We start from the raw sequence: 27,659 nt of genomic DNA, 5'->3' as shown, positions 1-27,659 counted from the left end.
GAGGGAAATTTTGTGAATGAGTGGGTGATGGGGGAAGTCGACTTTTGCTGACCGCTCAAGCTTAGAATGTTTTTGTTCACTGTTTTCTACGGATTTTAAGGATTTAACAACAAATAAAGGAGTTTTAACTTGGAACTTTGACTAACGTTTTAAACAGCGGGCGCGTCAACATTATTCCCCTATTCAGCTGCTCGGCGACTCAAAGGCTTGACAGTCGCCAATATTTGTCAGCAAAAAGTGCGACGGCAATGGACCGTCCCGCAATCAGCGCTGAATAAACGCCGATGCGAGCCCACACACCGCCGCCACTACACCCGTAAAAGCGGCTAGACCGACAGATAAGGAGAAGACGACGGTGGTATGTAAACTGTGTTTTTGTGCTGCGTATTGTTTGTTTGAACGCAGTTTGGATTCTGACCATACGAAGATGTTTTTGTGACACGCCCACCGCTACGTTTGCTGTTGGATTTGGTGTGTGTGAGTTGTGGCTCTGCAGGCGTTCAACTGAGTTTGAAGGAATTGCTGTTGCCTTTGTTTTGGATTTTGGCATGCTGCTTATGTTGAATGCTTAAAATGAGTGGATCACAGGCTGCATCTGTTGTTGGAAAAACTGAAAAGGATAAAAGAATAACTTCCCTCACTGAGAAAGCTCTTGCAAACAAAATTGAAACCATCCAAACAGATCGGAAAAGGCATCTAAACAAAATGAAAAGTGTTATTATGTCTCTTAAAGAGCTAATGAAAGATGATAAAAATCATTCACAAGTCAAAAAACAGTTTGATGAGTTAACACACCTGTTTAAGGATGCCAGTGCATTGCATGAATCTTTACTTTCTCTAATCTCATTTGATGAGAAAGATAAACAAAATACATGGTTCTCAAGCATCTCTAAATACAATAAAGGGTTTATGGAGGATGTTAACATATGGCTTTCTGAAACTGATAAACATTCAGGGAGGCCATCATCTGACAAGGCACAGTCACAGGAAACTTCCCTGGGAGGAGAAGTGGAGGTTCGAGAGCACACTGGAAAAGAACCACAATTATCTCTTAATCCTCAGAATGATGTTAATGATGACGTGTTGCCATCCGACAGTGTGTCAAATCAAGGCAGTAGGTCAAGCTCAAGAGTATCATCTACTTCATCTGCATGTCTCAGGGCAGAAGCTGAAATGGCCGCCTTGCTCGCACGTCAACATATGCTGAAAGAAAAACACTCTCTTGAAGAACAAGAGGAACAATTGAGGAGAAAGAAAGAACAACTTCAGCTTGAAGCAGATATAGCTGCAACTGTTGCAAAGGTGAACGTGCTGAGAACTGGATCCGCTATGCGGAGCGTCGCTTCACGGAAATCTAATGGAATGGAATCATATTTTAAAACAAAGGGAAACAGCCTTGAAATTCTTAATGCGGATGCAGAGACTTTTGTTCCTCAGACGCTTACAGAAGGAAATGCAATCACTGGGAATGCAGAGCTTCAAGTAAAAACAGTGCAACAGAATATCAAAAGGGAAAGGCCTGCACCAGCTTTTATGGGGCCTTCTGATGCTTTTGGATCAATTCCACCTTTGCCTAAGCTACAAGCTGCTCTTCCAGTAGCCAATGAAAATCTGTTGTCCATTATGGAAAAACAAAATGAATTAACTTGTATGTTGGTCCATCAGCAAAGTCTTTCTTCACTGCCCAAAAGGGAGATTCAAACCTTTACATTTTCAGGCCTTTATGCGCTCGTTTGAACAGGTCATAGAAGCAAAGACTGGCGATGCTGGTGACTGCCTGCATTATCTTGCACAGTACACCAAGGGGCAGCCCAATGAACTTGTTAAAAGCTGCCAACATATGTCTGGAAGTGCTGGATATGTAAAGGCAAAGACTCTGCTGTATGAGCACTTTGGGAATGGACATGTGATTGCATCTGCCTATTTGAACAAAGTTCACTCATGGCCACTGATTAGATCGGAAGATGGAAAAGCTCTTCAGGCATATTGTTTGTTCTTACGTGGATGCTGCAATGCTATGGAAGAGATTGATGATCTCTCTGAATTAAATACACCTGCCAATATGCTTGCTGTGATTAGAAGACTGCCATATAAGTTAAAAGACAAATGGCGAACAGTAGCATATGACATTCAGGAGAGGCAACATCGCAGAGCCGCATTCATTGACATTGTTTCCTTCCTTGAGCGTCAAGTTAAAATTGTAACAGATCCCATCTTTGTGGATGATTCTGCACCTCGTGGTTCCTGGATCATTGGGAGAGTCACCGGAGCTGCACCAGATGAAAAGGGGCTTGTGCGTCAGGTCTGGATTAAGACCCCAACCAGCCATGTGTGCAGACCCATCACAAAGATATGCCTTCTTCAGGAGACTTCTGACCCATGATTATGACATTTTGACACAGTGTGACATAACTAACTTTGAATTGACTTTAATGTTATGAGATGTACATTACAGACTGACTATATTTAGGCTAAGTGCTGGTAACCTCTGGCCTATGACTGACTGACCATGTGCAGACAGAAGAGAAGACATGAGAAAATAACTTTGGTGAACTTTTTGAGTATGTTATGTTGTCTCACTGGGTGTCTGTGATTGATGAAGTGCGTGTTGTGAGTTGTGGTGTTGGATGTGTAATTATTACTGTAAAAATGTAATAATTAGGGGCCGGAATGTTATGGATAGGCGTAGCTTTGGGTCACGTGGTGTCAGTAATAGTGATTGCTATATCACCTGTTCACGGCCCGAGGGAAATTTTGTGAATGAGTGGGTGATGGGGGAAGTCGACTTTTGCTGACCGCTCAAGCTTAGAATGTTTTTGTTCACTGTTTTCTACGGATTTTAAGGATTTAACAACAAATAAAGGAGTTTTAACTTGGAACTTTGACTAACGTTTTAAACAGCGGGCGCGTCAACATTATTCCCCTATTCAGCTGCTCGGCGACTCAAAGGCTTGACAGTCGCCAATACATTTTATTCATCGTATAGGGCCGGGAAAAAACGAGGAGTAGCTATCCTTATCTCAAATAAAATAAAATTTGAACATATATCTACTATAAGTGATAAGGAAGGTCGGTTTGTTTTAGTAAAAGGTAGAATAGAGAATAAGACGGTCACACTATTAAATGTCTATGCACCCCCAGGAAGCAACGCAAGCTTCTTTAAGAAGATATTTGATTTGATCTCTAAGGAAACGGTGGGAACTCTTATTTGTGCAGGAGATTTTAATTTACTGTTAAATCCCAGATTAGACTCAAATAATAGGGACAGGAAAAGCACGTCTGGAGGGAAACGGGTTAAAGGAATGGGCTTATTGACGTGTGGCGATCTATCCATGGGTCAGCGTCAGGATTCACTTTTTACTCTGCTCGACACTCAGTGTATTCGAGGATAGATTACTGTTTTATGTTTAATAGGGATTTACACAGGATAAAAGATTGCAGAATAGGTCCTAGAGATGTCTCTGACCACAGTGGACTTTATATAACGTTACATTTGGACGGGACACGGAAGACAACTTTGTGGAGACTAAATACCGGTATGTTAAATGACCCCGCTTTTGTGAAACAAATGACAGCCGATCTTAACTTGTACCTGCAGGACAATGATAATGGAGAGACAAATCACAGTATTGTATGGGATGCAGCCAAAGCTGTCCTCAGAGGTAAAATAATTGCGTGGTCGACCATGATTAAAAAGAAAAAGTCACAAGAATTGTTACAACTGCAGAATAGATTAATGGCCTTGGAACAGTCAGGTCTAAAGGATAAAAATACTACAGTAACCCACCAGATCAGACAGATTAAGCAGGAGATAGATAAGATATTGAGCGAAGAAGTAGAGAAAAACATAAGGTTCATGAAACAGAGGTATTATGAGGCGGGGCCTAAGGCGGCGAAGCAGTTGGCGTGGCGGATTAGAAAACAGCAAGCTGAAAATAATATTTATAAGATTAGAGACCCGGTTGGTAACAATGTTGTAACTGACCTGGATAAAATTCAAAAAGCGTTTGAAAAGTATTACAAATCCTTATATAGTCAATCTACTCAGGGTGATGTAAATAAGATGACTGACTTTTTGAATTCCTTAGACCTGCCTACGATTGGTCGAGAAGCAAATAGTAAGTTAACGTCCTTAATATCTCGGGAAGAAATAATTAAAGCTATCTCCAGCCTTAAATCCAATAAATCACCAGGTACCGACGGGCTCCCTGCCGAATGGTACAAAACCATGAGGGAAAGCCTTCTTCCCCTGTTGGAAACTAGTTTTAACTACATTTTGAAAGGAGGTCTGGTACCTCCCTCTTGGAAGGAGGCCTTCATATCGGTTTTGCCAAAGGGGGCACAGGATAGACTAAACTGCAAATCTTATAGGCCTATAAGTGTCCTGAACTCAGACTATAAACTATACACAACTATTTTGGTGCGAAGAATGGATGCTGTAATGCCTTCTTTGATTGATGAAGACCAAACGGGTTTCTTGAAAAATAGACAAACCCACGATAATATTAGACGAGCTTTACACATCATCGAACACATTAATAATAAGAAAAAAAGCTCAATTATTCTTAGCTTAGATGCTGAAAAAGCATATGATTCAGTGAATTGGGACTTCCTCTTCCTAGTGATGAAAAGATTTGGTTTCTGTAGCGAGTTTATAAGATGTTTCCAAGCTCTTTATTCTCTCCCTACTGCCAGAATAAAAATTAACGGTAGCCTCTCCGATACTATTTTTTTAGAACGAGGATGTAGACAGGGGTGTCCAGCAAGCCCCTACCTCTTCAACTTGTTTATCGAACCTCTAGCCCAGGCTATACGTCAGGAAACATCGTTGAAAGGGATTGTAATAGGAGGGGACGAGTACAAGGTGTGTTTATATGCAGATGATGTCTTGGTGACAATCATGAATCCCAGCTCAGGTATACCAGTGTTAATGGGGATGTTGGAAACATATGGCCTGTACTCAGGGTATGTCCTTAATGTAAAAAAAACTCAGGTTCTGTCATTTAATTTTTCTCCGGACCAGACACTACTGGCAAAATTCAAGTTTAATTGGGAGGCAACTGCTATCAAATATTTGGGAGTGTTTCTGCCTAGAGATCTGACACAACTGTACGATATTAATTACAGTCGTATTAATAGAGAAATATATAGTGATCTCAACATTTGGGCCTTGCTCCCTCTCGACCTTGGCAACAGGATACAGATAATTAAAATGAATACTCTCCCCAAACTACTCTCTTTTTCTTGCTTTACCTATTCAAATTCCAGAGAAGCAATTCAGGGAATGGAATAAGCAGATTTCGAGATTCATTTGGCTTAACAAAAGACCACGGGTGAAGTTCTCTACTTTGCAGTTGCCGAAAGACAAAGGGGGCTTGGCTCTACCTTCATTAAGGAATTACTACTTATCTGCTCAGCTGAGGTCCTTGGTGTGTTGGTGTAATCCATCTTTTTGTGCGAGGTGGAAGACTATTGAGATGTCTCTCTCAGACACGCCAATCCAGTCTAGACTTGGTCACGCGGCTTCTGATTTGGACGATACCTTGACGCCCAGCCACTGGGTCACTTTTACATTAAAAATATGGAGGGGAGTGGTCAAGCAGGCGCAACTCCAGGAAGAGATAAAACTTCTGAGGTGGCCAGCGTATGACCCTGATTTTCTACCTGCTTCCCACGATAGTAGATTTAAACAATGGGTGTGGCATGGAATCACTGCTGGGTGTTTGGTTATTGTAAAATCTAAAATTATGGCTTTTGATACCCTATGCAAGACTTACGATCTCGGGAAACAAGACTTTTTTCGATACTTGCAACTCCGTGACTATATTGGCAAAAGACTGAAGAGCTGTGTCCGTGGAGACTTCTCGATTGTTAATATTTTCATTGATGCTTATGACTCTGGGAGTAACAGAGCCTTGATAAGTAAACTGTATAAATGTCTGACTAAGCTCAAAGGGCACTCAACGATTTACATAAAGCAGAAATGGGAAAAAGAAATGGACATTGTGATTACAGAAGATGGGTGGGCACGGATCTGGGAGACACAGTTTACCACGACTAACTCCAACATGTGGCGGGACTTCTGCTGGAAGAACATTATACGCTATTTCATAACGCCTAAACAGAAGTCTAAATTCAGTGCTACACCTGCGTTTTGCTGGAGGAATTGTGGGGAAGTCATGGCTGATTACGGTCATATATTCTGGTCCTGCCCACTCATACGACCCTTCTGGACGGAAGTTATAAAGATAATTACAGAGGTGTTGGGATTCCACGTGTCTTGTACATTTACCTCATTGTATCTGGGGTATTTTACAGACGATTTAGTTGCAGATGATGTTTACCTTCTGAAAGTTCTCTTGGCTTCTGCGAAGAAGGCCATAACAAAACGCTGGCTCTGTAGAGATCCTCCCACTGTAACACTTTTTACCTCTATAGTGGAAGACGTCAAATTGATGGAATGTATGACTTTCACTCTGCGACTGCAGGGAGATTTGGGAAGGAGACGGTGGAGAAAATGGCTGGACTTTACAGCTTGTGGCAGCACCCTTTGATGCATAGAATTAGCAATGCAGACTTGTTGACGTATGTATGTGTGGATGTGCAGATGTATGTACAGGTCTATGTTATCTTCCCATGACCTCATACTGTTTCTGTTTTTTCTTTTTTCTTTTATCTTGTTGCATAAAAATGTTCCTAAACAAATAAAAAGTGTCAAAAAAAAAAAGATATTCATTGTGTGTACTCATGTTGTACAGTGTTTAACTGCATTATGGTTACTGTGGTTTAACAGAGACAGTATTTTAGTTGCCACCACAAGGAGGCACTGTTTCATTGTAAGAGCACGGATCCTGCGTCATCACGCCCCTAAGAAAAAAAAGTATACCACAACGAAAATGGCACCCATGAGAAAAGTTTTGCCGCGTGTTAATGAGGAATAAAGTTCCCAAAATATTAAGGACATTTTTGCCTCCGTCGTCATTTTCCTTCGAGTTGATCGCTGTCGATGCTGCAATACTCAACAGGTTATGGGCCCAGGGCCGACTCGAAGAAGAGTTTTTTCTCATGAAGATCCGGAGCCACAACGGATAGCGGGCTAACGGCTAAATAGCAACATGGATCAACGAGGAGCAAGCAGGCTGCCTCGACTCATGTTTGACGGAGATGAGACCAGATATGAACTTTGGGAAACTAAGGTGCTAGGATATTTGCACTTGTTGGGATTAAAAGCCACTGTTCTGAAGGAACCGAACAGTGAGGCTGAAGTAGCAGCAGACGGTAAGAAGAACGCTGACGCTTACGCTGAGTTAATCCAATTTTTGGACGATAAAAGCCTCTCACTGATTATGAGAGATGCCCCTGATAATGGGAGAAGAGCATTAGAAATATTGAGGGACTACTACGCTGGAAAGGGGAAGCCCCGAATCATCAACCTGTACACCACGCTATCATCGCTTCAGAAAAAGAGGGAAGAGACTGTCACAGACTATGTCATCAGAGCAGAGGCCGCCATTACAGCACTGCGCAATGCGGGTGAGACTTTAGGTGATGGATTATTGATTGCTATGGTTTTAAAAGGTCTACCTGAAAGTTTTAAGCCATTTGCAATACACGTTACTCACGATAAAGACGATATGACATTTGCTGAGTTCAAAACAAAGCTACGGAGTTTCGAAGACACTGAAAAGTCAAGCGCATCCGAGTGTAGCGACAACGTAATGAAAACAGGAGGAAGAACCGGGCGTGAGCACACGAGATCCAGCGCACAATGCAGATACAAGAGCGATGTGGACATTGTGTGTTTCAAGTGTGGACTAAAAGGCCACCGAGCAAAAGTGTGCAGACGGAGGACGTGGTGCAGTCATTGCAAAAGCAGCACACACAGTGATACCACATGTAGACATAAAGACAAACAAGATGGCGCGCGGAAGGTCGCAGATGAGAGCGGCAACGGATCCAAAGCAGAAACGCCAGATTATGCCTTCAGGATTAAGGGCGTAGACATCAAAGTCCAGCAGTCAGCGTACAGCATTGAGGAGAAAGGCCTGTTGGTGGACACTGGGGCTACCTCACACATCATTAACAGCATCGCCAAGTTCAAGAGCTTCGACGACGCGTTCAGACCGGAGTCACACAGCGTAGAACTGGCAGACGGTACCCAGTGCAGAGGCGTCGCCCAACAGAGGGGGGACGCAGAGGTGTTCCTGATTGACAATACAGGCCAGCGACGCAAAGCAACGCTGAAAGATGTGCTGTTTATTCCATCATACCCCCAGAACATATTCTCTGTAAAGTCAGCCACTGCATTAGGAGCAACAGTCACCTTTAAACAAGGGCAGGACACGTTGACCCACAAAGACGGTACTAACTTTAACATTCATGTGTATGGCAAGTTGTACTATTTGCAGACTGAAGTTGAGGGTAATGATAAGTGTAACACCTGTCATGACATACAGGCATGGCATGAGATATTAGGTCATTGCAACTATGAAGATGTAGTAAGATTGCAAGGTGTGGTTAACGGTATGCAGATTAAGGGGAGAACTGATAGACCTGAAAAGGAATGTGAAGTGTGTATCCAGGGAAAGTTTGCACAAACCCGAAACAGAGATCCGGATACAAGAGCAAAGGCTCCTTTACAAATGGTACACACAGATTTAGCAGGTCCGATAGCCACTGAATCTATTGATGGGTACAAATATGTGCAGTCATTCACTGATGATTATTCAAACTCAGTGTTTGTATATTTCCTGAAGACGAAAACTGATACAGTGCAGGCAGCAGAGAAATTTCTAGCGGATGTTGCACCATATGGCAACGTAAAATGCATTAGATCAGACAATGGGACAGAGTTCACATGCAGAGATTTCCAAACCCTGTTAAGGAAAAATGGCATTAAGCATGAGACATCAGCCCCGTACTCACCCCATCAGAACGGTACAGCCGAGAGGGGGTGGCGTACTCTTTTCGAGATGGGCAAGTGCATGCTAATTGAGAGTCAGCTACCGAAATGCCTATGGAACTATGCCATTCAAACTGCTGCTGTAACACGGAACAGATGCTTTAATAAGCGAACAGGGAAAACACCCTACCAAATGCTGACAGGTAAAAAGCCAGACTTGTCAAAAATGCAGAAATTTGGGTCTGTGTGCTATGCATACAAACAGGACAAGGGGAAACTTGATTCAAAATGTGACCAAGGTTTCTTTGTAGGTTATGATAAGAACAGTCCCGCCTACTTAGTTTACCACCCTGAAACTGAGAAAGTTCAGAAACATAGACTTGTTAAGTTTGTGAGCAAAGTAAATGTAGAAAGACAAACACAGACAGATGAGGGAGAACTAAATGATGACTGTAGCAGAGTAAGACAGCCTATGGCTAACAGACCTTCAGAGAAAGGTGACAAGGACAATGAGGTTCCAGAACCTATTGTGACAGACACAAGTCCACAAAGTGGTATACCTGATGAGCGTGAACGAAAAGAGACAAGTGTGACAAGTGATGGATTTGTCAACAAAAGGTATCCTCTTAGGGAGAGAAGAAAACCGGGACATTTAAATGACTTTGTAGCTGCCAACAGTGGCGGCGATGAGATCCACACTACCATAGACTACTGCTACAGGGCAGTGTGTGGTGTCCCAAACACATTTAAGGAAGCCATAGAATCAGCTAACTCAAAGAACTGGATCAAAGCCATGGATGAAGAAATTCACTCGTTACGGGAAAATGACACTTTTACCCTAACCACTTTGCCAAAGGGAAAGAAAACAGTGGGGGGGAAGTGGGTTTATTCCGTTAAGAGTGACATTGAGGGAAACGACCGATACAAGGCAAGGTTCGTAGCCAAAGGTTACAGCCAACAGTTGGGGATAGATTATGGAGAGACATTCTCACCAACAGCCAACTTAACTAGCATAAGAGTTTTGTTACAGAAAGCAGCGCAGGAGAGCCTGTTACTCCATCAAATGGATGTGAAGACAGCATATTTACACGCTCCCATTGATTATGAAATCTACATTGATCAGCCAGAAGGTTATGAAGAGGGAGAAGGGCTAGTCTGTAGATTACAAAAATCCTTGTATGGGTTAAAACAATCTGGTCGTAACTGGAATAGGATCTTGCATGAATACCTAACAGCGAACAGTTTCAGGCAAAACCCAGCAGACCACTGTGTTTATACCAAAGAGACAAAAGATGGTAAGGTGATTATGATCATCTGGGTGGACGACCTGATAATTGCTGCTGGCAATGAAAAGGTAATGAAGGTGCTACTAAGATAAGAGATGTGAGGATGTATAGAGAGGCTGTAGGCAGTCTTATATACCTTGCATCAGGTACCCGTCCTGACCTGAGTTTTGTGGTAAGCAAGTTATCGCAACATTTCCATGAGCCTACAGAAGAACAGTGGGGAACTGTGAAACATGTGTTGAGATATCTCAAAGGGTCCAAAGATAAGAAGTTGTGTTTTAGAAGAAACACAGATGAAAATTTGGGTCTAGTGGCTAGGGCTGAACGATTATGGAAAATAATCTAATTGCGATTTTTTGCCCCAATATTGCGATTGCGATGCGATATGCGATTATTTTTTAAGGTCTTTGTCTTCTGTATTATTAAACAAAGACAAGCAATACATCATATAGTATGGCCAATACTATATTACATTAATTTTAAACTGTTCTTTCCTGGAAGACAGACCTCTGTTATGATGACATGAGGTGATGCATGAATTGATGACTGACATTTTTATTTAACTTCTTCAATCACAACAGTATATTTGAACATACACAATAGTTTATTTTTAGCTTACAAACATCTGAGCATAAAGTGCTGACAAGGAACCCTGGTGTAAACATTAAAATGAAAGTCAGTACAATGTGCAGATTGCAGAAATATACATAAAAAAAATCAGTGGCTTTACCACACTCAGTTTTTCGACATCTGTGAACTACTAGACAGTCATTCAATTAAAAAATAATATTAAATAAATAAAACTAATGAATAAAAAATACACACATCTTACTGATCTCTGCAGTCAGTAACATTACACATAAAGTGCAAACATAATAGCAATTGTATAAACACACACACAAACACGCCTTTAAAGTTTAAAGGCGTGAAATTGGACGGTCTAGTTCTGATTAGCGTCACCGCTGTCTCGGTGGAGTTTAATAAACTCGGCCGTCTGCTTCTTGCTATCTAAAATATAACCAGACACTGGTGTAAATTCTCGACTGTCTCATACTTCTGTTTAATAAGTTTTCTGTTTGACGTTTAGTCAGCTGTGTGAAAACCAAGGAGGAACCCACCCGGGGGATTAATAAAGTTTTATTTTATCTAATCTAATAACTTTAATCTCAGCCAAACCGATTTACTCACGAACAAACAAAACACTGAAAAAAGCCCAACAATAACATTTTTAGGTTGTCTAAGTGACTTATATATTACGTTTAACCCGAGCAGCGAAACTCCGCGGTGATCTGAAAATGATGTGCCGGGAGTTGTGCCGCTCTCGGCCGCATCAGTAACCCTCGAGCTCCCGGCTAGCTGTCGAGCTGGTGGGTAGCAGACGCCTCTGAAAACGTCGAAGCACTTTTGCAAATATGGGATATCTTGATAAACCGAGCAGATATTTGATGTTTACACAACTACTTTCTCGCCTGAAAATATGTTAAAAGTTTATTTTGTGACCCAGAAAGATTAGTATGAGTAATTTTAAAACTTAGTAGCGGCCGCCATTGCTGGAAACTGGAGTTTGGCTGGGCCGCGCTATGAATTCTGGGATATGGTAGTAATTTGGACAGCCTTATAATCGCAGTATAATCGCAGCCTTTGTGGTTAGAAAATTGCACTTGATCATGTCGCGATATTATCGCAAATGCGATATATCGTTCAGCCCTACTAGTGGCCTACAGTGATGCTGACTGGGCAGGTGACACTGCCGACAGACGCAGCACTACTGGTTACTGTGTACGTCTATGTAACAACAGTTCTTTAGTTTCATGGAAGACCAAGAAACAGCCCACTGTGGCGCTCTCTACCTGTGAAGCAGAGTATATGGCTCTGGCTTCCACAATGCAAGAGTGTATATATTTAGAACAGCTTTTGAAAGGTATAGATGACTACAGCTACACTCAAACAATAGTGTACGAGGACAACCAGGGAACAATTGCCCTGGCTAAAAACCCTGTGAGCCGACAGAGGTGCAAACATGTGGACATTAAATATCATTTTGTAAGGTCCATTGTAAATGAAGAGAAAATGTGTCTGTTATATTGCACCACTGAAGAAATGGTTGCAGATGTTATGACCAAACCTGTTTCTAAGCTAAAACTTGCTAAGTTTGCTAACGTTATGTTTGGTGCTTAAAAGAAAAAAAAAGAGAGAGAGAAAAAAAAAAGGAAGTGTGGTAGAGATTGTACAACTGTTTATCGTTTATTGTACAACTTTTCTTTGATTCCAGCAACCTGAGTACAAGAGGGGGTGTTAAGATATTCATTGTGTGTACTCATGTTGTACAGTGTTTAACTGCATTATGGTTACTGTGGTTTAACAGAGACAGTATTTTAGTTGCCACCACAAGGAGGCACTGTTTCATTGTAAGAGCACGGATCCTGCGTCATCACGCCCCTAAGAAAAAAAAAAGTATACCACAACGAAAATGGCACCCATGAGAAAAGTTTTGCCGCGTGTTAATGAGGAATAAAGTTCCCAAAATATTAAGGACATTTTTGCCTCCGTCGTCATTTTCCTTCGAGTTGATCGCTGTCGATGCTGCAATACTCAACATCCACACTGCTATTCCTGTGCGTTATGTGTCGTTTTCTGCTTTGAGCCTCACTCTTTACGGGTATGTTAATACTGTCTTTTCATGAAGTGAAGTGAAGTTCCCCGCTGCTCAGCACGACCGAGTTGAGAGGCTGTTACGGCCGTGTCTTCGTCGTATGTTCGGCGAGCAGGGTCGCTTTTTGCTGCATTTCCTCCGACTTGCTGTAATTCAAGTCAAATACATGAGGATTTGTCCATTTGTCTTTTCATGAAGTGAAAGCTGTCCGTCCTACAGGACGGCGCTCGCGGTGCTGTGGGTTTGCGAGCGCCGACCCACAGGTCGGGCCGACCCACAGCACCGCGAGCGCCGACCTGTGGGTCGGGCGCTCGCCGACCTACAGCACGGAGCTGAACGCACCATCCATGTGACGTAAAAAGCGGCGTTCACAGACAGACGGAAACGCCGCTTTTTCCGCCACTCGACAGAAAAAGCCGTTCAAAGATGCATAAAAACGGCGTTTTTTACGGCGTTCTGTGCCAGCTGTAACGGCGTTTATTGAAATTATGCAGGGCACTCCCCATGGTTCCCTCATCCAATTACTTTCAACTCATTTCACTCAATCAAAGAAGAGGAAGTGAAGCCCACACTAATGCATCACAGATTTACGTTGCTGCTAAGTGATTGTCTATTCGGGACCAGTGCTTGTTACCCATTATGCATTTTGATATGTTTAAAGCATGATCAAACAAGCAAACGACGGAATGCTTTTTCTGAAACAAGACCTTAACTGTGTGGCGGATGGGTCGCTTGTTTACTTGACGGATCAGCTATTAGCGCTGCGCTACCGCAGTGTAGCATTATGATGCTAACGGAGTCCTGTCTAACACCGCAAACTCCGGACATGAGTGTGGAGCTGCCCGATTTTCAGATGCTGCGGGCGGACAGGACGAGAGACAGCGGTGAGAGGAAAGGAGGGGGACTGGCAGTGTTTGTGAACGACAGATAGTGTAACCCTGGGCACACCGCTGTGAAAGAATAACTCTGCAGCAGATACATCGGGCTGCTAGCCGCTAACGTGTGTCCAGGCATCCTGTGACTTTCTCCACTCTGGTCAGCAGACTGCAAACGCAATCTCCGAGAGCCCTTTTTTAATATCAGGAATGCTTTAATCACACATCAGTGGACTCGACACGGCCCACCTTCCCCCAGTATGTGACTTGCCCCACACAGATGGTCGGAGGAAAGCGGGGAGACTATTAAAGATTCTTTTGATTCTATTGTGGAGGAGGACGTTGACAGCGTTGTGACATGTTGCGGGCTACATTACCTTCTGTGTGGATAACACCGGACCCACCTGTGCGGTGTTTCCTACTGTAACAGAGTATTTTATTCTTGTTGTATAGTATTGTATTATATTTATCTGAGCCTATTGTGTTTTTCCTAATGTTTACTGCTGTTAAACTTGTACTTTTTGCCATGACCTAAAACTCTCTAACGTGCGGGACTAATAAAGGCTTATCTTATTGTTTATTCTGTCCTGTTTTGGTTTATGAGTAGTGTAGGTGTATGAGCTGATACTTAATTTAAAAGATTGCGTACATAAATCATATATAGCATAAACTAAACTTATGTAAACGTTACAGCAGCTGATAATATAAACAACTATAAAACGTGTACAGTAAAGAATTAGATGAAGAAAAAACGGTGTAGTAGGTCTTGAAGTGGCTCAGTACAGTGCAGTGGACATAAAGTGATTTAGTGTGTGTTTGGTGTTGTGACAGTACACAGCTGGGGAAAAAGTGTTAACGTTAGACAGCAGATCACTTTTCTCCAGACAGACTTTGTACAAACCCAGTTCTGAAAATACTGGTCTCCTGTGTAAAATGTAAAAAAAAAAAAAAAAAAAAAAAAAAGCAGAGAGAGAAGAAAGCAGTGATTTGCAAATTTCAAAGCCATTATTTATTCACAGTGTAACAAGGAAAATATGTCATATGGTTAAACTTAGACTATGTCGTTAAAAATAACTCCTTTTGAATTTGATGGCAGTAATATGTTTCAAAACAGTTGGTATGGGGCGAGAAAAGGCTGGAAACACAAGTGGTTCTTAAAAGAAACAGCTGGCGGGAAATTTTAAAAGTAATTAGGTTACTTGGCAACAGGTCAGTAACATGATTCGATATTAAAAGAACATTTTAGAGAAGCAGAGATGATCTGAAAGAAATGTGGGCAGAGGTCGGTCAATCTGCAAAAAACTCCATTAACAAATTGTGCCAAAGTTTCAGAATAATGTTTCTCAGGGTTAAGTTGTGAAGACTTGAAATATTGCATACTCTGGAGGTATCAAAATATATTTTATCAAAAGATTCAGTGACTGGAGAAATCTCTTTGCAGAAACAATGAGGCTAAAAGCCATGATGTCAGTGATCTTCAAACGCTCAAAGGAAAGTTATCAGCATGGAGCATTATGGCTCCTTTGTTTACGTTAGGGATCAGCTGTTAGCGCTGAGCCCTGCAGCTGCGCTACCGGCAGACAGACACCGCGGTCAAGTGAGCCGTCACAGTCAAGTCAGACAGACCCGACATCACCAGTGAGGGAAGAGACGGGGGTGATGTCTCCCGAGAAGGACTCCTTACACACCACCTCTCCTTCCTGTAATCACTGTAAATGTGAGATCGCTCCCTGATATGATTGAGGAGCTAATGGCACTAATTGCCGAAGCACAATCGTAGTGAGCTAAACTGGCAGAGGTGAGTGTAGCTCGCTGTGTGTGTTTAAGAACCTCTGAGCGGAGCGTGATTTGGCGTATACTTTGATTCCTCTATACACACGGATGCGCACGGACACTTTTAAAACATTCTTCCTCAACACACACCTTAAAAATACATTCACATTTCTTTCCTGTCTTCCTGCGCTCACACATAGCCACAAAGTATCAGCGCCAGCAGTGGCTTTAACACTCGCTCCGCCACCTTCTAGCCTTGTGTCCCTTTAGTCCGCATCTGGATTACACAGTTGTGCACTAAAGGGAACACACATGTTTTCACACGCGGGTTTTGAAGCCGGTCGTGCACGCTGTTCTCTGATGTGCTGGCGCCCACTCTCTCAGTGCTCTCGTAGCTCCATAGTTTCCCAATGAATTCGGCAAAAGTCATTGCAAATTCACTTTGTGTGACATGATCCTGGCACTTCTTGCGAACCAGTGCTACACATTGCCCCTCGCTCAATGGCTCACCAGCATTTCTCAGGGCAGCGGTGGCGCCCTAGGTGGCAAAACACTTCACTTTCTCTAGGCAGTCTTAGCTACTCTGCGCCCATAACCTGTTAGCAGAGGTGAAAATACGCAGGAATTCTGGCGCGAATATCTAGACTGCTCCGAGGACAACTGTGGAGGAAATAAACACACAATAGCCACAATCCATTTTCTCACTTGAACTCATTCGCAAGAGAGAGAAGCTTTATTGACGATCACCAGCATATACATGAGCATCACATGTCAATCACAATGCATCTTATCCGCTATTTCCACCTCGCGTTATATACTCTCTGCAATAACGCACACGTTTTCTGCGTGTGTGCTATAATAAATAAAGATGTCCTTCTTACAGTTGAGAGTATATTTTTAATCTGTGTCATCACTTTATGAAAACTCTGAAACTTAACAGACAAATTCTCGTGGGTAACTCTTCTTTTAAACCGAGCACACGGATAATGCTTGGACGTCCAACTCCATGCGTCTTTGCGTTCATCCTTCACACAGGGGGCAGGTCGACGGTGATCCTTCGAACTTGGCCATCTCTCTGTAACGTGAAAGTGATCCCAGGCAGCTGAATGGTCAGAGTCAGAGGTGGAAGCCTGGTCGTGACCGCATACAGAATTTGCCCGCAGGTGCAGAAAACTCTGCTGCTCAGCCAGTGGAGGAAATTCTTCATGTCAATGAGAGCGCGCACCGCGCTGTCACTGAATCGATTCAGCCACGCGTTTGGGTATGACATCGTGGTTTCACACCAGTGAGGCTGTGCTGCCAGCAGTTTATCCGAGGGTGTAATGCTTGCAGGAGCTGAGTGGATTTGTTTTCAAGCCGGCTCTGACACTTCTTCCTCACAGGACTTCTGTCTAGTGAATAATGAAGGATGTTAATACGCTCTTTAGTTGAAGTACAGTACTGGGTTGCTGTGAGCTTTAAGACTTTCTCCTCGCAGGTCTTCTATCTCGTGGAGTTTGTCCGAGGGTGTAATGCTTGTAGCAGCCGAGTAGGTCTGAGACTTCCTCCTTGCACGTCTTCTATCTGGTGAAGTTTGAAGTATGTTAATATTGGGCTTTTGTCGAGCGCCGTCCAGGCTGGCCTGTTTCCACCTCGTTCTATGGCTCCACACTGCTATTCCTGTGCGTTATGTGTCGTTTTGTGCTTTGAGCCTCACTCTTTACGGGTATGTTAATACTGTCTTTTCATGAAGTGAAGTGAAGTTCCCCGCTGCTAAGCACGACCGAGTTGAGAGGCTGTTACGGCCGTGTCTTCGTTGTATGTTCGGCGAGCAGGGTCGCTTTTTGCTGTATTTCCTCCGACTTGCTGTAATGCAAGTCAAATACATCATGATTTGTCCATTTGTCTTTTCATGAAGTGAAGTTCCCCGCTGCTGAGCGCTCCAGTACGACGGAGTTGAGAGGCTGTTGCGGCTGTGTCTTCGTTGTATGTTCGGCGAGCAGGGTCGCTTTTTGCTGCATTTCCTCCGACTTGCTGTAATGCAAGTCAAATACATGATGATTTGTCCTTTCATGAAGTGAAGTGAAGTTCCCCGCTGCTGAGCGCTCCAGTACGATGGAGTTGAGAGGCTGTTGCGGCTGTGTCTTCGTTGTATGTTCGGCGAGCAGGGTCGCTTTTTGCTGTATTTCCTCCGACTTGCTGAAATGCAAGTCAAATACACGAGGATTTGTCCATTTGCTCCACACGCAGCAACAAGTCAAGCAGTCAAAACTTTGTTGTGGGAAGGCGAGGCCTCGAACTCGCGACGTTCACCTCCATGCACTACTTGCCAGCGTACTATCGCAGTGAGCTAAACTGGCAGAGGTGAGTGTAGCTCGCTGTGTGTGTTTAAGAACCTCTGAGCGGAGCGTGATTTGGCGTATACTTTGATTCCTCTATACACACGGATGCGCACGGACACTTTTAAAACATTCTTCCTCAACACACACCTTAAAAATACATTCACATTTCTTTCCTGTCTTCCTGCGCTCACACATAGCCACAAAGTATCAGCGCCAGCAGTGGCTTTAACACTCCTCCGCCACCTTCTAGCCTTGTGTCCCTTTAGTCCGCATCTGGATTACACAGTTGTGCACTAAAGGGAACACACATGTTCCTGTTCCTGGCTACTCGCTCGTTTGTATTTTCACACGCGGGTTTTGAAGCCGGTCGTGCACGCTGTTCTCTGATGTGCTGGCGCCCACTCTCTCAGTGCTCTCGTAGCTCCATAGTTTCCCAATGAATTCGGCAAAAGTCATTGCAAATTCACTTTGTGTGACATGATCCTGGCACTTCTTGCGAACCAGTGCTACACATTGCCCCTCGCTCAATGGCTCACCAGCATTTCTCAGGGCAGCGGTGGCGCCCTAGGTGGCAAAACACTTCACTTTCTCTAGGCAGTCTTAGCTACTCTGCGCCCATAACCTGTTAGCAGAGGTGAAAATACGCAGGAATTCTGGCGCGAATATCTAGACTGCTCCGAGGACAACTGTGGAGGAAATAAACACACAATAGCCACAATCCATTTTCTCACTTGAACTCATTCGCAAGAGAGAGAAGCTTTATTGACGATCACCAGCATATACATGAGCATCACATGTCAATCACAATGCATCTTATCCGCTATTTCCACCTCGCGTTATATACTCTCTGCAATAACGCACACGTTTTCTGCGTGTGTGCTATAATAAATAAAGATGTCCTTCTTACAGTTGAGAGTATATTTTTAATCTGTGTCATCACTTTATGAAAACTCTGAAACTTAACAGACAAATTCTCGTGGGTAACTCTTCTTTTAAACCGAGCACACGGATAATGCTTGGACGTCCAACTCCATGCGTCTTTGCGTTCAGCCTTCACACAGGGGGCAGGTCGACGGTGATCCTTCGAACTTGGCCATCTCTCTGTAACGTGAAAGTGATCCCAGGCAGCTGAATGGTCAGAGTCAGAGGTGGAAGCCTGGTCGTGACCGAATACAGAATTTGCCCGCAGGTGCAGAAAACTCTGCTGCTCAGCCAGTGGAGGAAATTCTTCATGTCAATGAGAGCGCGCAGCGCGCTGTCACTGAATCGATTCAGCCACGCGTTTGGGTATGACATCGTGGTTTCACACCAGTGAGGCTGTGCTGCCAGCAGTTTGTCCGAGGGTGTAATGCTTGCAGGAGCTGAGTGGATTTGTTTTCAAGCCGGCTCTGACACTTCTTCCTCACAGGACTTCTGTCTAGTGAATAATGAAGGATGTTAATACGCTCTTTAGTTGAAGTACAGTACTGGGTTGCTGTGAGCTTTAAGACTTTCTCCTCGCAGGTCTTCTATCTCGTGGAGTTTGTCCGAGGGTGTAATGCTTGTAGCAGCCGAGTAGGTCTGAGACTTCCTCCTTGCACGTCTTCTATCTGGTGAAGTTTGAAGTATGTTAATATTGGGCTTTTGTCGAGCGCCGTCCAGGCTGGCCTGTTTCCACCTCGTTCTATGGCTCCACACTGCTATTCCTGTGCGTTATGTGTCGTTTTGTGCTTTGAGCCTCACTCTTTACGGGTATGTTAATACTGTCTTTTCATGAAGTGAAGTGAAGTTCCCCGCTGCTAAGCACGACCGAGTTGAGAGGCTGTTACGGCCGTGTCTTCGTTGTATGTTCGGCGAGCAGGGTCGCTTTTTGCTGTATTTCCTCCGACTTGCTGTAATGCAAGTCAAATACATCATGATTTGTCCATTTGTCTTTTCATGAAGTGAAGTTCCCCGCTGCTGAGCGCTCCAGTACGACGGAGTTGAGAGGCTGTTGCGGCTGTGTCTTCGTTGTATGTTCGGCGAGCAGGGTCGCTTTTTGCTGTATTTCCTCCGACTTGCTGTAATGCAAGTCAAATACATGATGATTTGTCCTTTCATGAAGTGAAGTGAAGTTCCCCGCTGCTGAGCGCTCCAGTACGATGGAGTTGAGAGGCTGTTGCGGCTGTGTCTTCGTTGTATGTTCGGCGAGCAGGGTCGCTTTTTGCTGTATTTCCTCCGACTTGCTGAAATGCAAGTCAAATACACGAGGATTTGTCCATTTGCTCCACACGCAGCAACAAGTCAAGCAGTCAAAACTTTGTTGTGGGAAGGCGAGGCCTCGAACTCGCGACATTCACCTCGATGCACTACTTGCCAGCGTACTATCGCAGTGAGCTAAACTGGCAGAGGTGAGTGTAGCTCGCTGTGTGTGTTTAAGAACCTCTGAGCGGAGCGTGATTTGGCGTATACTTTGATTCCTCTATACACACGGATGCGCACGGACACTTTTAAAACATTCTTCCTCAACACACACCTTAAAAATACATTCACATTTCTTTCCTGTCTTCCTGCGCTCACACATAGCCACAAAGTATCAGCGCCAGCAGTGGCTTTAACACTCGCTCCGCCACCTTCTAGCCTTGTATCCCTTTAGTCCGCATCTGGATTACACAGTTGTGCACTAAAGGGAACACACACATGTTCGTGTTCCTGGCTACTCGCTCGTTTGTATTTTCACACGCGGGTTTTGAAGCCGGTCGTGCACGCTGTTCTCTGATGTGCTGGCGCCCACTCTCTCAGTGCTCTCGTAGCTCCATAGTTTCCCAATGAATTCGGCAAAAGTCATTGCAAATTCACTTTGTGTGACATGATCCTGGCACTTCTTGCGAACCAGTGCTACACATTGCCCCTCGCTCAATGGCTCACCAGCATTTCTCAGGGCAGCGGTGGCGCCCTAGGTGGCAAAACACTTCACTTTCTCTAGGCAGTCTTAGCTACTCTGCGCCCATAACCTGTTAGCAGAGGTGAAAATACGCAGGAATTCTGGCGCGAATATCTAGACTGCTCCGAGGACAACTGTGGAGGAAATAAACACACAATAGCCACAATCCATTTTCTCACTTGAACTCATTCGCAAGAGAGAGAAGCTTTATTGACGATCACCAGCATATACATGAGCATCACATGTCAATCACAATGCATCTTATCCGCTATTTCCACCTCGCGTTATATACTCTCTGCAATAACGCACACGTTTTCTGCGTGTGTGCTATAATAAATAAAGATGTCCTTCTTACAGTTGAGAGTATATTTTTAATCTGTGTCATCACTTTATGAAAACTCTGAAACTTAACAGACAAATTCTCGTGGGTAACTCTTCTTTTAAACCGAGCACACGGATAATGCTTGGACGTCCAACTCCATGCGTCTTTGCGTTCAGCCTTCACACAGGGGGCAGGTCGACGGTGATCCTTCGAACTTGGCCATCTCTCTGTAACGTGAAAGTGATCCCAGGCAGCTGAATGGTCAGAGTCAGAGGTGGAAGCCTGGTCGTGACCGAATACAGAATTTGCCCGCAGGTGCAGAAAACTCTGCTGCTCAGCCAGTGGAGGAAATTCTTCATGTCAATGAGAGCGCGCAGCGCGCTGTCACTGAATCGATTCAGCCACGCGTTTGGGTATGACATCGTGGTTTCACACCAGTGAGGCTGTGCTGCCAGCAGTTTGTCCGAGGGTGTAATGCTTGCAGGAGCTGAGTGGATTTGTTTTCAAGCCGGCTCTGACACTTCTTCCTCACAGGACTTCTGTCTAGTGAATAATGAAGGATGTTAATACGCTCTTTAGTTGAAGTACAGTACTGGGTTGCTGTGAGCTTTAAGACTTTCTCCTCGCAGGTCTTCTATCTCGTGGAGTTTGTCCGAGGGTGTAATGCTTGTAGCAGCCGAGTAGGTCTGAGACTTCCTCCTTGCACGTCTTCTATCTGGTGAAGTTTGAAGTATGTTAATATTGGGCTTTTGTCGAGCGCCGTCCAGGCTGGCCTGTTTCCACCTCGTTCTATGGCTCCACACTGCTATTCCTGTGCGTTATGTGTCGTTTTGTGCTTTGAGCCTCACTCTTTACGGGTATGTTAATACTGTCTTTTCATGAAGTGAAGTGAAGTTCCCCGCTGCTAAGCACGACCGAGTTGAGAGGCTGTTACGGCCGTGTCTTCGTTGTATGTTCGGCGAGCAGGGTCGCTTTTTGCTGCATTTCCTCCGACTTGCTGTAATGCAAGTCAAATACATGATGATTTGTCCATTTGTCTTTTCATGAAGTGAAGTGAAGTTCCCCGCTGCTGAGCGCTCCAGTACGATGGAGTTGAGAGGCTGTTGCGGCTGTGTCTTCGTTGTATGTTCGGCGAGCAGGGTCGCTTTTTGCTGTATTTCCTCCGACTTGCTGAAATGCAAGTCAAATACACGAGGATTTGTCCATTTGCTCCACACGCAGCAACAAGTCAAGCAGTCAAAACTTTGTTGTGGGAAGGCGAGGCCTCGAACTCGCGACGTTCACCTCCATGCACTACTTGCCAGCGTACTATCGCAGTGAGCTAAACTGGCAGAGGTGAGTGTAGCTCGCTGTGTGTGTTTAAGAACCTCTGAGCGGAGCGTGATTTGGCGTATACTTTGATTCCTCTATACACACGGATGCGCACGGACACTTTTAAAACATTCTTCCTCAACACACACCTTAAAAATACATTCACATTTCTTTCCTGTCTTCCTGCGCTCACACATAGCCACAAAGTATCAGCGCCAGCAGTGGCTTTAACACTCCTCCGCCACCTTCTAGCCTTGTGTCCCTTTAGTCCGCATCTGGATTACACAGTTGTGCACTAAAGGGAACACACATGTTCGTGTTCCTGGCTACTCGCTCGTTTGTATTTTCACACGCGGGTTTTGAAGCCGGTCGTGCACGCTGTTCTCTGATGTGCTGGCGCCCACTCTCTCAGTGCTCTCGTAGCTCCATAGTTTCCCAATGAATTCGGCAAAAGTCATTGCAAATTCACTTTGTGTGACATGATCCTGGCACTTCTTGCGAACCAGTGCTACACATTGCCCCTCGCTCAATGGCTCACCAGCATTTCTCAGGGCAGCGGTGGCGCCCTAGGTGGCAAAACACTTCACTTTCTCTAGGCAGTCTTAGCTACTCTGCGCCCATAACCTGTTAGCAGAGGTGAAAATACGCAGGAATTCTGGCGCGAATATCTAGACTGCTCCGAGGACAACTGTGGAGGAAATAAACACACAATAGCCACAATCCATTTTCTCACTTGAACTCATTCGCAAGAGAGAGAAGCTTTATTGACGATCACCAGCATATACATGAGCATCACATGTCAATCACAATGCATCTTATCCGCTATTTCCACCTCGCGTTATATACTCTCTGCAATAACGCACACGTTTTCTGCGTGTGTGCTATAATAAATAAAGATGTCCTTCTTACAGTTGAGAGTATATTTTTAATCTGTGTCATCACTTTATGAAAACTCTGAAACTTAACAGACAAATTCTCGTGGGTAACTCTTCTTTTAAACCGAGCACACGGATAATGCTTGGACGTCCAACTCCATGCGTCTTTGCGTTCAGCCTTCACACAGGGGGCAGGTCGACGGTGATCCTTCGAACTTGGCCATCTCTCTGTAACGTGAAAGTGATCCCAGGCAGCTGAATGGTCAGAGTCAGAGGTGGAAGCCTGGTCGTGACCGCATACAGAATTTGCCCGCAGGTGCAGAAAACTCTGCTGCTCAGCCAGTGGAGGAAATTCTTCATGTCAATGAGAGCGCGCACCGCGCTGTCACTGAATCGATTCAGCCACGCGTTTGGGTATGACATCGTGGTTTCACACCAGTGAGGCTGTGCTGCCAGCAGTTTGTCCGAGGGTGTAATGCTTGCAGGAGCTGAGTGGATTTGTTTTCAAGCCGGCTCTGACACTTCTTCCTCACAGGACTTCTGTCTAGTGAATAATGAAGGATGTTAATACGCTCTTTAGTTGAAGTACAGTACTGGGTTGCTGTGAGCTTTAAGACTTTCTCCTCGCAGGTCTTCTATCTCGTGGAGTTTGTCCGAGGGTGTAATGCTTGTAGCAGCCGAGTAGGTCTGAGACTTCCTCCTTGCACGTCTTCTATCTGGTGAAGTTTGAAGTATGTTAATATTGGGCTTTTGTCGAGCGCCGTCCAGGCTGGCCTGTTTCCACCTCGTTCTATGGCTCCACACTGCTATTCCTGTGCGTTATGTGTCGTTTTGTGCTTTGAGCCTCACTCTTTACGGGTATGTTAATACTGTCTTTTCATGAAGTGAAGTGAAGTTCCCCGCTGCTAAGCACGACCGAGTTGAGAGGCTGTTACGGCCGTGTCTTCGTTGTATGTTCGGCGAGCAGGGTCGCTTTTTGCTGCATTTCCTCCGACTTGCTGTAATGCAAGTCAAATACATGATGATTTGTCCATTTGTCTTTTCATGAAGTGAAGTGAAGTTCCCCGCTGCTGAGCGCTCCAGTACGATGGAGTTGAGAGGCTGTTGCGGCTGTGTCTTCGTTGTATGTTCGGCGAGCAGGGTCGCTTTTTGCTGTATTTCCTCCGACTTGCTGAAATGCAAGTCAAATACACGAGGATTTGTCCATTTGCTCCACACGCAGCAACAAGTCAAGCAGTCAAAACTTTGTTGTGGGAAGGCGAGGCCTCGAACTCGCGACATTCACCTCGATGCACTACTTGCCAGCGTACTATCGCAGTGAGCTAAACTGGCAGAGGTGAGTGTAGCTCGCTGTGTGTGTTTAAGAACCTCTGAGCGGAGCGTGATTTGGCGTATACTTTGATTCCTCTATACACACGGATGCGCACGGACACTTTTAAAACATTCTTCCTCAACACACACCTTAAAAATACATTCACATTTCTTTCCTGTCTTCCTGCGCTCACACATAGCCACAAAGTATCAGCGCCAGCAGTGGCTTTAACACTCGCTCCGCCACCTTCTAGCCTTGTGTCCCTTTAGTCCGCATCTGGATTACACAGTTGTGCACTAAAGGGAACACACACATGTTCGTGTTCCTGGCTACTCGCTCGTTTGTATTTTCACACGCGGGTTTTGAAGCCGGTCGTGCACGCTGTTCTCTGATGTGCTGGCGCCCACTCTCTCAGTGCTCTCGTAGCTCCATAGTTTCCCAATGAATTCGGCAAAAGTCATTGCAAATTCACTTTGTGTGACATGATCCTGGCACTTCTTGCGAACCAGTGCTACACATTGCCCCTCGCTCAATGGCTCACCAGCATTTCTCAGGGCAGCGGTGGCGCCCTAGGTGGCAAAACACTTCACTTTCTCTAGGCAGTCTTAGCTACTCTGCGCCCATAACCTGTTAGCAGAGGTGAAAATACGCAGGAATTCTGGCGCGAATATCTAGACTGCTCCGAGGACAACTGTGGAGGAAATAAACACACAATAGCCACAATCCATTTTCTCACTTGAACTCATTCGCAAGAGAGAGAAGCTTTATTGACGATCACCAGCATATACATGAGCATCACATGTCAATCACAATGCATCTTATCCGCTATTTCCACCTCGCGTTATATACTCTCTGCAATAACGCACACGTTTTCTGCGTGTGTGCTATAATAAATAAAGATGTCCTTCTTACAGTTGAGAGTATATTTTTAATCTGTGTCATCACTTTATGAAAACTCTGAAACTTAACAGACAAATTCTCGTGGGTAACTCTTCTTTTAAACCGAGCACACGGATAATGCTTGGACGTCCAACTCCATGCGTCTTTGCGTTCATCCTTCACACAGGGGGCAGGTCGACGGTGATCCTTCGAACTTGGCCATCTCTCTGTAACGTGAAAGTGATCCCAGGCAGCTGAATGGTCAGAGTCAGAGGTGGAAGCCTGGTCGTGACCGAATACAGAATTTGCCCGCAGGTGCAGAAAACTCTGCTGCTCAGCCAGTGGAGGAAATTCTTCATGTCAATGAGAGCGCGCAGCGCGCTGTCACTGAATCGATTCAGCCACGCGTTTGGGTATGACATCGTGGTTTCACACCAGTGAGGCTGTGCTGCCAGCAGTTTGTCCGAGGGTGTAATGCTTGCAGGAGCTGAGTGGATTTGTTTTCAAGCCGGCTCTGACACTTCTTCCTCACAGGACTTCTGTCTAGTGAATAATGAAGGATGTTAATACGCTCTTTAGTTGAAGTACAGTACTGGGTTGCTGTGAGCTTTAAGACTTTCTCCTCGCAGGTCTTCTATCTCGTGGAGTTTGTCCGAGGGTGTAATGCTTGTAGCAGCCGAGTAGGTCTGAGACTTCCTCCTTGCACGTCTTCTATCTGGTGAAGTTTGAAGTATGTTAATATTGGGCTTTTGTCGAGCGCCGTCCAGGCTGGCCTGTTTCCACCTCGTTCTATGGCTCCACACTGCTATTCCTGTGCGTTATGTGTCGTTTTGTGCTTTGAGCCTCACTCTTTACGGGTATGTTAATACTGTCTTTTCATGAAGTGAAGTGAAGTTCCCCGCTGCTAAGCACGACCGAGTTGAGAGGCTGTTACGGCCGTGTCTTCGTTGTATGTTCGGCGAGCAGGGTCGCTTTTTGCTGCATTTCCTCCGACTTGCTGTAATTCAAGTCAAATACATGAGGATTTGTCCATTTGTCTTTTCATGAAGTGAAAGCTGTCCGTCCTACAGGACGGCGCTCGCGGTGCTGTGGGTTTGCGAGCGCCGACCCACAGGTCGGGCCGACCCACAGCACGGAGCTGAACGCACCATCCATGTGACGTAAAAAGCGGCGTTCACAGACAGACGGAAACGCCGCTTTTTCCGCCACTCGACAGAAAAAGCCGTTCAAAGATGCATAAAAACGGCGTTTTTTACGGCGTTCTGTGCCAGCTGTAACGGCGTTTATTGAAATTATGCAGGGCACTCCCCATGGTTCCCTCATCCAATTACTTTCAACTCGTTTCACTCAATCAAAGAAGAGGAAGTGAAGCCCACACTAATGCATCACAGATTTACGTTGCTGCTAAGTGATTGTCTATTCGGGACCAGTGCTTGTTACCCATTATGCATTTTGATATGTTTAAAGCATGATCAAACAAGCAAACGACGGAATGCTTTTTCTGAAACAAGACCTTAACTGTGTGGCGGATGGGTCGCTTGTTTACTTGACGGATCAGCTATTAGCGCTGCGCTACCGCAGTGTAGCATTATGATGCTAACGGAGTCCTGTCTAACACCGCAAACTCCGGACATGAGTGTGGAGCTGCCCGATTTTCAGATGCTGCGGGCGGACAGGACGAGAGACAGCGGTGAGAGGAAAGGAGGGGGACTGGCAGTGTTTGTGAACGACAGATAGTGTAACCCTGGGCACACCGCTGTGAAAGAATAACTCTGCAGCAGATACATCGGGCTGCTAGCCGCTAACGTGTGTCCAGGCATCCTGTGACTTTCTCCACTCTGGTCAGCAGACTGCAAACGCAATCTCCGAGAGCCCTTTTTTAATATCAGGAATGCTTTAATCACACATCAGTGGACTCGACACGGCCCACCTTCCCCCAGTATGTGACTTGCCCCACACAGATGGTCGGAGGAAAGCGGGGAGACTATTAAAGATTCTTTTGATTCTATTGTGGAGGAGGACGTTGACAGCGTTGTGACATGTTGCGGGCTACATTAACTTCTGTGTGGATAACACCGGACCCACCTGTGCGGTGTTTCCTACTGTAACAGAGTATTTTATTCTTGTTGTATAGTATTGTATTATATTTATCTGAGCCTATTGTGTTTTTCCTAATGTTTACTGCTGTTAAACTTGTACTTTTTGCCATGACCTAAAACTCTCTAACGTGCGGGACTAATAAAGGCTT

The sequence above is a fragment of the Aulonocara sp. 'chitande type north' Nkhata Bay genome, linkage group LG3, assembly GCF_057382095.1.
Source record: "Aulonocara sp. 'chitande type north' Nkhata Bay isolate Kocher_YH1m ecotype deep benthic linkage group LG3, A_spYH_male_GT1.1, whole genome shotgun sequence".
In the NCBI taxonomy this organism is placed as follows: Eukaryota; Metazoa; Chordata; class Actinopteri; order Cichliformes; family Cichlidae; genus Aulonocara; species Aulonocara sp. 'chitande type north' Nkhata Bay.
This window is presented reverse-complemented; position numbering follows the sequence as displayed.